A 16,691-nucleotide genomic window follows, 5' to 3' on the forward strand; every position below is an offset into this window, starting at 1 on the left:
TGGTAGATTTTTAATGGCTTCTTCTATTTCATTGCTTGATATTGATCTGTTTAAATCGTGTATGTCCTCCTGGTTCAGTTTGGGAGGAGCATATGTCTCTAGAAATTTGTCAATGTCTTCGGTACTTTCTATTTTGTTGGAATACAGATTTTCAAAGTAGCTTCTCATTATGTTCTGTATCTCAGTGGTGTCTGTTGTGATATTTCCTTTTGCATCTTGTATTTTAGTAATTTGAGTCTTCTCTCTCCTTCTCTTTGTTAGTGTGGCTAAGGGTTTATCTATTTTGTTTACTTTCTCAAAGAACCAACTTTTTGTTATGTCAATTTTTTCAATAGTTTCTTTTGTTTCAATTTCATTGATTTCAGGTCTGATTTTAATTATTTCCTGTCTTCTACTACTTTTGCTGTTATTCTGTTCTTCTTTCTCTAGGGCTTTGAACTGTAATGTTAGGTCATTTAATTGTTGACTTTTCATTCATTTCTGGAATGTGCTCCATGCAATGAATTTTTCTCTTAGTACCGATTTCATAGTGTCCCAGAGATTTTGATATGTTGTATCATCATTCTCATTGACCTCTAAGAATTTTTTAATCTCCTCCCTGATGTTTTTTGTTATCCATGTTTCATTCAATAGCATATTATTTAGTCTCCAAGTGTTGGAGTAATTTCCTTTTTTTACTTTGTCTTTGATTTCTACTCTCAGTCTATTATAATCTGATAGAACACAAGGCAGTATCTCTATTTTTCTGCATTTCCTAAGGGCTGCTTTGTGGCATAACATATGGTCTATTTTCGAGAAGATTCCATGTGCTGCTGAGAAGAAAGTGTATCCGCTCGTTGATGGATGGAATAATCTATATATGTCTATTAAGTCTAGATTATTGATTGTGTCATTAAGTTCTATGGTTTCTTTGGTTGGATTTTGTTTGGAAGATCTATCTAGTGGTGACAGTGGTGCGTTAAAGTCACCCAGAATTATTGTGTTGTGGTGTATGTGATTCTTGAAATTGAGAAGGATTTGTTTGATGTACAGGGATGCACCATTGTTTGGGGCATAAATATTTACTATCATTATGTTTTTCTGATTTATGGTTCCCTTAAGCAGTATGAAATGTCCTTCTTTATCCCTTCTGACTAACTTTGGCTTGAAGTCCACTTTATCTGATATAAGGATGAAAACCCCCACTTTTTTTACTGGGTCCATGTGCGTGGTAGGTTTTTTCCCGTCCTTTCACCTTTAGTCTGTGGATGTCTTTTTCTATGAGATGAGTCTCTTGAATGCAGCATATTGTTGGGTCTTTCTTTTTAATCCATTCTGCCAATCTATGTCTTTTGATTGATGAGTTTAGGCCATTCACGTTCAGGGTTATTATTGAGAAATGACTTGTATTCCCAGTCATTTGGCTTATTTTTGGTTTCTAAGTTGGCTTAGTTTCTCCTTTGAGTGTTTTTTCTCTAAGGTAGTTCCTCCCTTTGCTGACCTACATTGTTGTTTTTCATTTCCTCCTCATGGAATATTTTGTTGAGAACATTCTGTAGTGCAGGCTTTCTATTTGTAAATTCTTTTAACTTTTGTTTATCATGGAAGGATTTTATTTCATCTCAAATCTGAAGGTTAGTTTTGCTGGGTATGGAATTCTTGGTTGGCAACCATGTTCTTTCAGAGCTTGAAATATGTTGGTCCAGGCCCTTCTAGCTTTTTATTAAAAATCATAAATTTACATAGGGCAATGTTGTTTGATTCATTCTGTTATTTTTTCCCTTCCCCCCTCCCCTCCCACTACTCTTTTCCCTCTACACATTCCTTTCTTCCCCCATTCTGACCACCCTCCTTATCCTTAACCCTAAACCTAACCTTAAGCCTAACACTAACTACTCCTTCCCCCCTCCCTTATATGTCCTCATCCGCTTATCAGCGAGATCATTTGTCCTTTAGTTTTTTGAGATTGGCTTATCTCACGTAGCATGATATCCTCCAATTTCATCCATTTGCCTGCAAATGCCATAATTTTGTCATTCCTCATGGCGGAGTAATATTCCATTGTATATATATGCCACAGTTTCTTTATCCATTCATCAGCTGTAGGGCATCTAGGTTGGTTCCACAGTCTGGCTATGGTGAATTGAGCAACTATGAACATTGATGTGGCTGTATCTCTGTAGTATGCTGATTTTAAGTCCTTTGGGTATAGGCCAAGGAGTGGGATAGCTGGGTCAAATGGTGGTTCTATTCCAAGCTTTCTGAGGAATCTCCATACTGCTTTCCAGAGTGGCTGCACTAATTTGCAACTCCACCAGCAATGTATGAGTGTACCTTTTTCCCCACATCCTTGCTAACACCTATTGTTGCTTATGTTCTTGATAATCACCATTCTAATTGGGGTGAGAGGAAATCTTAGGGTAGTTTTGATTTGCATTTCTCTTATTACTAGAGATGTTGAACATTTTTTCATATATCTGTTGATTGCTTGTACATCCTCTTCTGTGAAGTGTCTGTTCATTTCCTTAGCCCATTTGTTGATTGGATTATTTGTATTCTTGGTGTAGAGTTTTTTGAGTTCTTTATAGATTCGGGATATCAGCGCTCTCTCTGAAGTATGAGTGGCAAAGATATTCTCCCACTCTGTAGGCTCTCTCTTCACATTACTGATAGTTTCCTTTGCTGAGAGAAAGCTTTTTAGTTTGAATCTATCCCTGTTGTTGATTCTAGCTTTTATTTCTTGTGCTATGGGAGTCCTGTTAAGTGAGTCTGCTCCTAAGCCAACAAGTTGAAGATGTATACCTACTTTTTCTTCTATAAGATGTAGGGTCTCTGGTCTGATTCCGAGGTCCTTTATCCATTGTGAGTTGAGTTTTGTGCAGAGTGAGAGATAGGGGTTTAATTTCATTCTGTTGCATACGGATTTATTTTGTTAATTTTTCCGATTGTTTCTTTTGTTTCAATTTCGTTGATTTCGCCTCTGATTTTAACTATTTCCTGTCTTCTACTACTTTTGGTGTTGGTCTGCTCTTCTTTTTCTAGGTCTTTGAGTGGTAATGTTAATCGTTTATTTGTTGATTTCTACTTCTTTTGTTCAATGCGCCCCATGAAATAAATCATCCTCTCAATACTGCTTTCACAGTGTCCCAGAGATTTTGATATGATGTGTCTTTGTTCTCATTTACTTCTAAGAATTTTTTAATTTCCTTCCTGATGTCTTCTGTTATCCATTCATCATATAATAGTGTATTATTTAATCTCCAAGTATTGGAGAAGTTTCTGTTTTTTATTCTGTCATTTATTTCTAATTTCAGTCTATTATGATCTGCTAGAGTACAAGGTAGTATCTCTATCTTCTTGTATTTGCTAACTGTAGCTTTGCGGCATAAAACATGGTCTATTTTAGAGAAGGATCCATGTGCTGCTGAGAAGAAAGTGTATTCGTTCTTTGTTGGATGGTATATTCTATATAAGTCGGTTAAGTCTACATTGTTCATTGTGTTATTGAGATATATGGTTTCTTTATTCAATTTTTGTTTGGACGATCTATCCAGCGGTGAGAGAGGTGTTTTAAAATACCCTAGTTTTATTGTGTTGTGGTCTATTTGATTTCTGGAATTGAGAAGGATTTGTTTGACGTACATGGATGAGCCAATGTTCGGGGCATAGATATTTATGATTGTTATGTCTTGCTGATTTATTCTTCCCTTAAGCAGTATGTAATGTCCTTCTTTATCCCTTCTGACTATTTTTGGCTTGAAGTCCACATTATCTGAAATGAGGATGGATACTCCAGGTTTTTTGCTGTGTCCGTGTGCATGGTAGTTTTTTCCCATCCTTTCACCTTTAGTCTATGGGTATCTCTTTCTATGAGATGGGTCTCTTGCAGGTAGCATATTGTTGGATTTTTCTTTTTAATCCATTCTGCCAATCTATGTCTTTTGATTGATTAGTTCAGGCCATTAACATTCACGGTTATTATTGTGATATGATTTGTATTCCTAGTTATTGGATTCATTTTTGTTTTTTGACATGATTTGGTTTCTCCTTTATTTGGCTATTCCTTTAGGCTAGTTCCTCCCATTGCTGATTTACATCGTTGTTTTTCATCTCTTCCTCATGGAATATTTTGCTGAGACTTTTCTGTAATGCTGGCTTTCTTTTTGTAAATTCCTTTAGCTTTTGTTTATCATGGAAGGATCTTATCTCATTGTCAAATCTGAAAGTACGTTTTGCTGGGTATAAAATTCTTGGTTGGCATCCATTTTCTTTCAGGGCTTGGTACATGTTGTTCCACGCCCTTTTAGCTTTTAGGGTCTGGATTGAAAAATCTGCTGATATTCTTATTGGTTTCCCCCTGAATGTACTCTGATTCTTTTCCCTCACGGCCTTTAAAATTCTGTCTTTAATTTGAATGTTAGTTATTTTCATAATAATGTGCCTTGGTGTAGGTCTGTTTTAATTTTGCATATTTGGAGTCCTATAAGCCTCTTGTACTTGGTTTTCCATTTCATTCTTCAGATTTGGAAAATTTTCTGATATTATTTCATTGAATAGATTGTTCATTCCTTTGGTTTCTTTCTCTAAGCCTTCCTCAATCCCAATAATTCTTAAATTTTTCCTCTTCATGATATCCCAGTATTCTTGTAGATTCTGTTAATGATTTCTTACCATCTTTTCTGTTTGGTCAACCTTGTTTTCAAGATTAAATATTTTTTCTTCAATATCTGAGGTTCTGTCTTCCAGGTGATCTATCCTATTGGTTATGCTTTCTATGGAGTTTTTAACTTGGTTTATTGTTTCCTTCATTTCAAGGATTTCTGTTTGTTTTTTTTTTCAGTATCTCTAACTCTTTATTGAAATGTTCTTTTGCTTCCCTTATTTGCCCTTTTAACTGTTGATTGGTGCGTTCATTTAATGCCTGCATTTGTTCTTTCATCTCCTTGTTTGCTTCCCTGATTGTTTTAATTATGTACATTCTGAACTCCCTTTCAGACATTTCTTCTGCTGTGCTGTCATTGGGTTTTATTGATATAGTATCTAGGTTTGTTTTGGACGTTTTCTTCCCTAGTTTTCTCATATTGGTCAGATGTCAGTGGGACTCTGTGATATTATAGATTTCCTCTATTGGCTTATAGTGTCCCTGTAGATTTCCAGTGTATCACCTACCAGCCTTCAGTAGCCAGAAGTCTTGGATTAACTTGATAATGTAGTGCTTCCAATGAACGCTGCCCCTAGCCCGCTACTGGTTCCAGGGAGAGAGACCTGGAGAGGTCTCTTGCTGCCCAGCCCTGGTCCCAGAGGCTGGTAGTAGGTCGGAGGTCTCCACTGGCTTGGGGACTTGTGGCTGGCTCTGTGTAGACAGGCTCTCACTGGGCGGTTTGCCCCAAGAAGCTAGCCTAGAGAGGCGCTTCCTGCTGGAGGGGGCTGGGCTTCTTGGGGAAGTTCCTGGCGCCCTGTGCTGGTCACTGAAGCAACCTGCGGGCGGGCTAGAGCAGGCAGCGGGGTGGGCCGGAGCTGGCCGTGCTGCTTCTGTGCAGAAAGGCTCTCACTGGGGGGCCTGCTCCGTGAGGCTGGAGATTCTGTCCCTGTGGGAGTAGCTCACCGCCAGAGTGCACAGAGCTGCCTGGGGGAGACTCTATCTGCCCTGTCCTACTCTAATAAACTGCTCGAATCCAGGCCTGCTGCCCAGCTGAGCTTCACTGGGTGGGGGAGACTCACCCCGTGGTTCTATTTTAGTCCGAGTCTCTCAATGCCTCCCCTTCTTGAATCCTGGGTTCTGGAGCGACTGGAGATGCATCACCCTCTATTCCGCCATCTTGGATCGCCCCTTGGAAGAAGCCTGCAGCTGGAGGGGGGCAAGGCTGCCTGGAGAGGTCTCTGGCTCCCCACCCTGGTCCCAGAACCTGCTTGCGTGTCGGAGGTCTCCACTGGCTTGGGCACTTGTGGCTGGCTCTGCGTGGAGAGGCTCTCACTGGGCGGTCTGCCCCGGGAAGCTAGCCTAGAGAGGCACTTCCCGCCAGAGGGGGCTGGGCTGCTTGGGGAAGTCCCTGGCGCCCTGTGCTGGTCTCTGAAGTAACCTGCGGGCGGGCTGGAGCTGGCAACGGGGTGGGCCGGAGCTGGCCGCGCTGCTTCTGTGCAGAAGGGCTCTCCTCTATCTCTTTGTTGAAATGATCTTTTGCTTCCTGCAGGTGCTCTTTCAGCTTATTGGTATTATCATTCATTGCCTGTAATTGCTCTCTTATCTCATCCTTTGCTTCGCGAATCATCTTAATCATGTATAATCTGAAGTCCTTTTCTGATGTTTCTTCTAACATACTGTCATTGGATTCTATTACTATAGAATCTAGATTTGTTTGGATCATTTTCTTCCCTTGTTTTTTCATGTTGTGCATATATCTTCCCCTCCAGCGCTTCAGATCTGGGGTATTGCAGATTTCCCCCTATAGGCTTATAGTGGCCCTATAGGTTTCCAAAACCCGTTCTTTAAGGGGAGATCAATATTAGCAGTACCCAAATCAGACACTATGCAATCCTAGACCAAATCGCCCCTATGGGGACAATAAAATCATGTAAATAAGGGAGAAAGCGACTCTGAGAGAACAGGTAAACAGAAGGAAAAGAAAGCAAGAAACGTAAAGAAATAAAAACTTAAATATTTTTTTTAAAAAAGGAGAAAAAAGAAGATCTACTGTATAATAGTCATATACTAATGAAACCTTCCAGTGTTCAGTAGCCTGATGTATGAGAGGTACCTGACAATGAGCTTCAAGCCTCCATCAGGCATCTCAGGATATGATTTGCCCCACCCGAAGATTGGAGCTATGGCTTCCAGGATTATCCAAGATGGCTGCTCTGGCTTCCAAATGTGTTGGCAAATGGGGAGCTGCAGCTCAGGGGTGGACGTGGTCTGCTGGAGGTCCTGGAGACAGGATGCAGTTGGTCTGACAGTGGTCCTGGAGGTTGGGTGTGTTTGGTGTGGTTGTGGGATCCTGGAGGGCGGGTGCAATCAGTTGGTCTGTGTTCCCGGTGATAGGGCACAGTCAGTTGCTCTGGGGGTCCTGGCGGCAGGGAGCAGTCAGTTGATGTAAGGGCCCCAGAGGCAGGGAGTGATCGGTCGGGCTGAGGGATCCTGGAGACGGGACTCAGTCAGTCCGGCCAGGGGTCCTACAGGGCCTGGCTGTTGTCTCAAAATGGCGGCAGCCACGTGTAATCAAACCTGCAGGTACTGTAACAGTGAACTTCCATGCAGCAGCAGGCAGCTGGTTCTCCACGGGCAGTCTGCAGTCAATCTGCTGGCAGCTGTTGGATGATCGGGAGGTGAACCTTGAGCGTTGGGTGATGGATAGGGGCAAGGCAGGCGATGGACAGGCGAGAGGCAGGCAAATGGCGGATGACAAACACCTGACAGTGAGCAATCTGCTCTCAAAAAAGGCATCGATATGTTGGCAGATTGCAGGTGATCACAGCAGACAAATGGGGTAAAGAGCAGGGGATCCATAAGCAGCAAAAACTGCCTCACCGAGAAACAGATATCCTCTGCCTGAATCTGGCGTTGCAGAGCGACAAGGAATGCAGCCTCCCTCTAGACTGCCATCTTGGATCCACTCAAATGTTTATTCTACATCTATTGATATCATGTGATTTTTCTTTATCCTATTGAGATCATGGACTACATTATTTAATTTTTAAATACTGAACCAGCTTACATACTCGTAATAACTTCCACATCTCTGATGGACAATTCTTTTTATATGTTGCTGGATTCAATATGCTAATGTTTTGTTCATGATTTGTCTTCTTTCTTTCTTCCTTTTCTCTTTCCTTCTCTCCCTCCCTCCCTCCCTCCCTCCCTCCCTTCCTTCCTTCCTTCCTTGTACTGGGGGTTGAAGCCAGAACCTTATATATGCTAGGTAAACACTCTACCACTGAGCTACTTCACCAGCCCCTATTTTATTTTATTTTGCCTGGGCTGACCTCAAACTTGTGGTCCTCCTGCCTCAGCCACCCAAGCAGTTGGGATAATAGACATGTGCCACTTCTCTGATTTTTCATCTGTCTTCATGAGATATATCAGTCTGTTGTTTTTCTGTCTTCTAGTATCTCTTTTTAAAGAAATTTTTGGTATTAGGGTAGCACTGGCTGTACAGAGTGACTTAGGAAGTATTCCTCTGAAACTTTTGGAATAAATTATAGAAAATTGCCTCAATTTCTACATTAAATATTTTATAAAATTCACAAGTCTAGGTCTGGTGTTTCTGTTTTTGAGGATTATTAATTGGTGGTTCAATTTCTTTAGTAGATGTAGGCCTTCTGAGATAATCTATTTCTCCGGTGTGAGTTTTCATAGATTGTATATATTAAGGAAATGGTTCATCTTATTTAAAACTAACATTTGTGGGAATAGAATTGTTCATAATATTACTTTATTATCCTTTTAATGTCTATGGAAGTTATAGTTATATTCCTTTTATCATTTCCAATATTAGTATTTATATGTCTTCCCTCTTTTTAGTTAGCCTAGCTAGAGGCTTATCAATCTTATTAATCTTTTCAAAGAACTAGCTTTTGGTTTTATTGAATTTTTTTCTATTAGTTTTCTATTTCAATTTTATTGATTTAAGTTCTAAATTTATTTTTTTCTTCCACTTACTTCATATATAATTAGCTCTTCATCTCCTAATTTGGTAAAGTAGAAGCTTAGGTAATTGATTTTGTACTTCTTTTCTATTTTATTCATTCACTCAATGCCATACATTTCCTTCTGAGCATGGCTTTAGGTTCATTCCACAGAATTTGATTAGTTCTATTTCCATTTCCACTTAATTTGAAAATTTTAAAACTTTTTCTAGATAATTATTATTTGGTCCGTGTGGTATTTGGAAGTTTATTGCTTAGTAACAAAGTATTTGTTGATTTTCTAGTCATAATTTTTTATTTATTTCTAGTTTAATTCAGTTGTAATCTGAAAGAATAGTTTGTATTATTTATATTCTTTAAAATTTTTTAAACATGTTTTATGGCTCAGAATATGGTCTGCCTTGGTGAATGTTCCCTGTGAGCTTGAGTAGAATATGTATGTTGCTACTTTTGGATGAATACTCTATAAATTTCAGTTAGATCCAGTTGCTTGGTGGTGTTCTTCAGTTCATTGGGGTCTTTACAGTTTTTCTTTGTACTGGATATATCTATTACTGATAAAGAACTATTAAAATCTGCAGTTATAATAGTGAATTCATCTATTTCTTCTTGCAGTTCTATTCATTTTTGCCTCGTATATTTTGATGTCTGGTGTCAGGCGCATACACATTAAGGATTGCTATAACTTCTTGGAATGTAGACCTCTTTAAAATTACAGTGTCCTCTCTTTACCCTTGTTAATTTTCCTTGCTCTGTAGTCTTCTTTGTCTGAAATTAATATAGTGACTCCAACTTCCATTTATGATAGGTTCCCCTGGGATATGGATTTCAAAACTGTTTCTTGGTTTAGTTTTCTTCTTTCCCCCTTGGGTGAAACAGGAAGGCTAGCAGGGGCTGGGGTATTTTCCTTTCTCAGGTTAATATTGAGTAGCACATTTCCCCCCGGTCTATCTCTGGTCAAACTTCAGTTGGCTCAGCTTTGGTAAAATAATTACTTTTAGGGGAAGGCCTTGTTAAGAGCAGAATGTTCTGGATGCATTTCAAAATGGCTACTTTCCCCCTTGTCCCTGCCAGGTAGTAAAGATTTTTCTCCCATCATAAATGTGTGAACCTGGTAGGGTTCCTAATGGTAAAACTCACAAAAGTTTGAACCTCCAGCAATTCTGTCAATTACAGTTTAGATCTTCTTACCCTAGCACTGGTTCCCATCGAGTTTTTTATTCTCAGCTTTCTGCTCATGTTTATGTTGTGATTCTCTGTATCTACCTGAGTAGTTCTTCAATTTGGGAGGAAGTGTTTTGCTTTGTGACCTCAGTTCTGATAGATCTAAAAAAAATGTTGAATTCCAACTTTTTAAGCTTTTTTTTCTTGTTATGTGGACAAGAATACGACTTCAGAGTTCTTTGTATATCAGACTAGAAACTGGAAGTCAATACTATTATATGGGTGGAAAATAGAGGCTCTGAGATGTGACATGATTTGCTCATGCTCACACAGTCAGGAAGGAGGATTTGAATGCAGATTTTCTGTCTGCTAGTCCCACCTACACCTACTCTGCTACATTTCCTCAGAGATGTCAGTTCAGTGTTCCTACACAGTCTCTGCTGATCTCCCTCCTCACCCATCTCCATTTCCTCTCACTTCAACCTTTGGTAGGACTTTCTCATAGTTACAGAAATTCTACTTCATGACTAGATAGATTTGGAACCTCAGAACTGTGGGTTCAATTCCTGGTTCTATCTTTTTCTAGCTGTGCAATCTTTGGACAAATTAATTACACTTTCTGTATCTTAGTTTTGTCATAAGAGAAACAAGGGTAATAACATCTTTCTCACAATATTGTAGAGAGGTTTTATTGGGATACTCATATATACAACCTAACAAATCGTGGATTGGTTTCAACTATAAGGTGGAGGTTCGGATAAGATGATTTTAGTTATTTTTCAACGTTGACATCTTGTGATTGTGATGCAAGCCTTTTCTAAATAGAAAAGGTCTTCTTTGATTTCTTCTGTTTGCAAAATGCAAGAACAATTGTCTTGAAGCACAGATTACCAGTAGAGCACACACTCTTAAAATATTGTGAAATCTTATGCATGCAAAAATTATTTTAAAAACCCCCTTATGTGCAAATTAAAGAATAATTAAATGAACATTCACATGCCTACCATCGTGATTAAGAAATAGAACATTACTATGGAGAACCATATGTGCCCCTCCCTGATCACATCATTTTGTCTTTTCCCCAGAGGTAACTATTACTTTGAATTTTGTATAAGTCATTACACTACTTTTCAGATATTATCATGTAGGCACATATTCTTAAAGAATGTATGGTCAAATTTTGTACATTCAGATTTTATGTTTCTGAGAGTCACTTTGAATGTGTGTTGCAAAGATTTGTTCTTTTCCAGTGCTATGTATTTATCTATTATGTGGACATAAAACACCCATTATACTGTTGAGAAATAACTGTGTTGTTTCCAGTTTGAAGCTATGACAATGTTGCTCTGAATAATCCTGTGCCTGCCTCCTGGAGTACTTTTGCAGGAACTTCTCCAGTAAATATTCGCAATATTGGGGATTTATAGATAAGCACACATTTAAATATATTAGACAAGGCCAAATGGTTTCCTGGTGTGACTGTGCCAATTTGCAGTCCCACAAATAGGGTATGAAAATTAATTTTCTGTGTATATTCATTTATACTCAGTGTCGACTGACTTGGTTATTATCAGTCTTTTTAATTTTGTCAATCTGGTAGATGTAAAATAGTGTTTCCTTGTTGCTTTGATTAGCACTTCCCTGATTAGTAATTAGACTAAGCATATTTTTCACATGTTAATGACCCTTGAATATTTTTCTCCTTGTATAAAATGCTCCAATGTCACATGCCAATGGTACTTTCCCTTAATATCTCAAATAACAACCCCTATCATTTGTCCTCTTACTCCACATCATTTTCAGAGCACTTGCAATCACCCAATATGTTGCATATTTGTTGATTTTTTTGTGCCTCTAGAATGTGAGCTCTGTGAGGGAAAAATGAGGAAAGGGTTCTTGTCTTACTTGATCAGCCCTATATTTAGTCTCTGAACATGTTTGGTACCCAGTGGGTGCTCACTAAAGATATGCTGAACAAAAAGTCAAAATCACGTGCCACAATCACTTAGCTTATGACTGGTGAAGTCAGCATTCAAAACCTATTCTGTGGAACTCAAATCGGGTCCTCATTATTCTACTCCAATCAGCCCTGCTTCTTTCTTCAGTCATTAATGGGAGTGTTCAGATTTGACTTAGATGATGTGTGACCCTGTCTGAGGAGGAGAACAGGGAACAGGGCCCAGCATAGAAGAGGCAAAGTGTTGCCTTGGGGAACCTGTGTAGCAGAGAAAGAAGTATCCTTCTTAGTGAGAAGAGGAGGACATAGGCAGAAGATGTGGAAGAAGCAGGCATTGTAGTAGTGGTGGGGGAGACAATGGTTATCTGTGTGGTTTGGAATTATAGGTGTTAGGAAGGTTCCTTGCCTCCAAATTTCTTTCCTAAATGCCTGAAGTTCTACTTTCAGTGATTCATTTCTTTTTAGGGAGTTACCAATGGATTTTGCAATACAATATTGGCCTGAAAGAAAGTTGTTTGACTCTTGAGGCAACTCTTTGTGGGAATCTGATAAATAGTTTGGGAAGAGCATCCAAGGCCAGTGGGGCTTGAGAGGGATACAGAGCACATTGATGGAATAAAAGGATGAGAATATTTTCCTTTTGTTGAGAGATGCTCTAATCCCTTAGTACCCAAAATTTGGTCACCAGATCATCTGCATCAGCATCATTTCATAACTTGTTAGAAATATAGAATCTCAGGCTCCACTCCAGACCTACTAAATAATAATTCTGCATTTTAGAAAGATCCTCCCATTATTTATGTACACATTCAAGTGTGAGAATCACAGTTGCTATTTGTAGTTCTTTCATTTTCATTGTTATATAGATAGTATTCCATCATCTGAATATATCACAACACACACACACACACACACACACACACACACACACACACACACGTTTTTATATATGGTAGAAACATCTAGAGAAGCCCATATGCAGGTAGTGTGTGTTGGTGCCACTTTGCTTCTTCCCAGCCTTATTACATTCTTGGAATGCTCTGACTGTGCCTCAGTGTCATTCCTACTACTTACCTTTGAACTTATTCCAAACATGTTCCTGGGGTTTTCAGTTGAAGTTATTTGTTAAGATTATGTAAAGGTAAAAAAGTTCACCAAAGAAATTACAGAGCATGCACAATACAATCAGACTTTCAAAAGTGCACCATTTTTTATAGTATTGGTAAATTTTTCCCTCTTGAGGAATTATCAGCATAATAACCTCTAGGGAGAAAATAAAGTATAGGTCTCTGATCCTGCAATTGTAATAAGTACAGCTAAATAAAGGTTTGCCTAAGCCTCAGTTACCTTCTCACAAACTAACACCCTACTTGCTTTAGATGGGCAGTCATTGCTCTTTAGTCACTTTGTGTTTTCTCTTTCCTAGAGCCCTCTGAAAAACTTGGGGCCAACACCATCTTATCTCCTGCTACAGAGCCAGTGGCTCACTGTGAGCAAGAAAAGACACCAAGGACCTCTACTTTTCTTTGCATATTTTCCAAATGATTTAAGGTTCTTGTTCCCTAGTTCTAGTTCAGAATAGATTTAAAGGTGAAGAAATGGACACATTAAATACCTAAAAGACCAGATAGTTGGGAGATTTAAGCAATAACTTTGGATATTGCCCTATGACATGCTCAAATTCACAGGATTTCCCAACCTTTGGAACTTTCTGGGATGATTCATAGAGGGGGGAGTTTCACCCTCCCACTTTTTTTACATCCCAATTCCCCTATGGTGATGTGATCTGATGGTTTTAGCTTTAAAAATGGCCAAGGTAACAAGCATACAGTGCATATAGTCTAGCATGATGACAGGTAAACTCTTGTGCTAAATAGAAGTTGCTGGAACACCAAGAGGAGCCTTTGTCTGTGCTTTTTGCATCAAAATGTTGTGAGACAGTTAAAGGGCTGAAGGTTTTAGTCATGAGAGTGACAGAAGAAAAAAACTGAAAGAGGGGTTGAAGTATGGAATTAAGCCTATTAAGGAAAGGAAGAAGATGAGGAAGTGGGCAGAAAAACAGGGCCTGAGAAGCTGTGAAGAGGCAAGGCAGGAACATTTAGGTTGAAATTTAAGCTTTTGTGATGAAATTTTGAATATTTTTTTTTTTTTTTGCGGTGCTGGGGATTGAACCCAGGGCCTTGTGCTTGTGAGGCAAGCACTCTACCAACTGAGCTATCTCCCCAGCCCTGAAATTTTGAATTTGATTTCAAGAAAGGAAGACCTCTGATTGAAGTAGGTGTGTTCTGACTGATAATGCAGAGAAGTAATAGTAGCTCTCAGATCTGGTTATATATTTGAAAGAATGACTGAATGGCTTCTCAAAATAGATCTGGATATTTAGAGAATGTCCCCTAGATGTTTTTCTTTTAAAGTATACAGTCTGGAACTCCTTCGAAATCATCTGATGCATCAAAGCTGTCTGGGCTCAGGCCATGGAGGTGCATCAGGCTGCCCAAGGTCTTGATTAGTGAGGCTTGCAGAGGGAGCCTCAGCTCTTAATTAGCAACAAATATTCACAGAATGCAAGACAACATTAGTGAAATGCTAGCTCACTCTTAGGCTGTGGTTCTCAAACTCCATTTTGTCTCATAATCACTCAGGGTATAAGTGCAAAAGAACGGGAAGCAGACTTCAAAGAATTCAGAGAATGTAAGCGCAAAAGGATGGGAAGGAGACCTCAACGGATTCAGAGAAGCCTTTATTCCTTCACAGACTCGGGTGCCATTTGGGTCCACCTTCTGGATGGGAAAATGGCTGTCAGTTACAGAGCGGTTTCTGGTTTTATAGGGTACAATAAGGATGAAGTAATCATTGGAAACTGTGTATGTGCAGTTTTGACCATCAGGGGCTAGTTGTACAGGTTAAAACCAGACTCAGAGGGATGAGCATTGTCATTCAGGACTAAGTTGACATGGGGAAGGCCAAGGTTTAGGGCATGGCAATCCATATCTGCCCCTTTCCTTTAGGGCCCATTATTATCAGGAATGCACTGGGAGAGGTCTAATGTTTGACCAGTTTCCCCTCCCCCCCCCCCGGCACACCATCCCTCCATTTTCTTGGGGAGCTGTCTTATAGGAATATTATTTTTCATAACCCTTCAGAGAAGCCTTTATTCCTTTGTGGACTCGGTTGCCATTGGAACCCATTATCCAAATGGGAAAATGGCCCCCAGTTACAGAGGGGATTTTGGTTTTATAGGGTACAATGAGGATGATGTAATCATTGGAAGCTGTGTATGCAGTTTTGACCAGCAGGGGCTAGTTGAACTTATTAAAACTTTAATTTAGGACGGTAGTTGTAAAAAAGTTGAAACTCATTGTCTGGGGCGATAAGAATCCAGATGCCATGGAGTGAGTACTCAAATCTTGCCCATTGGTATTTGCTGTGCTTCCTTTTAGGACTAATTAGCCATGGGGGAAAGTCATGGTTTAGGGCCTCCCTTTCAGTTTCTGTCCCTTTCCTCCACAGCCCATTGTGCCTTGACTAGTTCCCCTCCATCCTCCCTAACCACACCTCCCTCCATTTTTCTTCAGGGGCTGTGTTGCAGTAATATTATCTTCCATATTCTTTCACAGGGTGCTTGTTAACCATGTAGATGCCTTGGTTCTAACTCACAGAGACTCTGTTTCTGGTGGTTCTGACTCAGGCATTCCAAAGCACACTTTAAGAGACATTTTCTTTGAAGAAAAATACTGATCAAATGGAAAAAAATAATGACTAATGCTTTTTCTTTTCTCCGGGCCTTAGTATTGCTATCAGTACGTAACATTTTGGGTTGCTCATGATACTGCCATTGACCGGTGACGAGTTCTGCTCCTTCTAATGTTGAAGTTTGAACACTAGAGAAACACACCAAGGCAAGCATATTAAGCAGGTTTTATTAAAAATTAGTAATATTACAGACTTCTCCCAGGAGGGAGAAGGGGGCCATGGCTGATGTTCTAGAATCCCAAGAAGTGAGTGCACCCTACATCTTTTATAGGTTAAGGTCTCTTTTGTTCTCCATTTCTCTCCTGCCTTATCTCTCCTTCCTGCCTATGTAACTAGGCCTAGTTTTGCAGGTGAGATGCATAAAGTGAGAAGGGAATGGGCAGGGGGAGGGCCAAAGCGATTTCAGCTAGGCAACGACCCAGGGGCCATTAATTAGCAGCTCCTTGCCTGGAGTTCTTGATAAGGGCAGGTAAATTTGGTAATCAATGAGCTCCAGAGATCCTTGACATTCCATTCTCCCAGGGGCAATCTCCAACTTCCAGAGGCAGATGGCTTTCATGGTGTTAGTTTCCTTGATTGGACCCGATCCCCTATTTCTACACTAACTGCCTGTCCCCAATTCTGGCTTCATTCCCCCCTTTTGCTTTAGGAACTCCTTACTGCTGTAAGGAAAGGGGGTGGCAACTACTCTGGCTTCTTTGGAGCTGGAAGGAGGCAGCAAGGGGCAAGCAGTTTGGAGTTCCCTTTCAAAAATCGGGTCAATTGAGGGGTCCAAGGTAGAAGTCTGGTTGGGGAAGAGCAGGTTGTAAAGTCACCTGGAGGTGGGTGCTTCTATGACAGACAAACAAAAATACATGAGTACTGAAATGAGATTAGTACAAAATAAATGTTGTAGCATCTCGAACATGCCAATGAATATCATGAAGATAACAGAAGTCAATATCTCACCAGGAGGTGGAAGAACTGAGAAATGTTTCCCATAGCAGGGCCTAACAAAGGCTGGAGAGGACAAGGCCTTTATTTGGGAACTTTAACATTGTCCAGGTTATCAGGAGTATAAACACAACATATAACTCTTAATGTCATTGATGTCCCCAGAGTATATAGTTAAGCTACTTAATGTCATCTGATTTTTGTAAAATATCCCTTTATTGGTATAGCCTGTGTTTAGTAGAGATCTCTATACTTCTGTTACTTA

The 16,691-nt window shown here is 39.8% G+C and overlaps 1 long non-coding RNA gene across 1 annotated transcript in view; it reads right to left on the reverse strand.

Moving 5' to 3' along the window:
- Positions 1-15,633: 15,633 nt before the first annotated feature.
- The window catches only part of LOC306651493, a 543,249-nt gene continuing 542,191 nt past the window's right edge, over positions 15,634-16,691 (reverse strand). The window contains exon 3 of the long non-coding RNA XR_013761149.1: positions 15,634-16,324. This is a non-coding gene — a long non-coding RNA (uncharacterized lncRNA). The remainder of the gene's footprint in view (positions 16,325-16,691) is intronic.

Source organism: Sciurus vulgaris (genome assembly GCF_902686455.1).
Source record: "Sciurus vulgaris genome assembly, chromosome: X".
Taxonomy (NCBI): domain Eukaryota; kingdom Metazoa; phylum Chordata; class Mammalia; order Rodentia; family Sciuridae; genus Sciurus; species Sciurus vulgaris.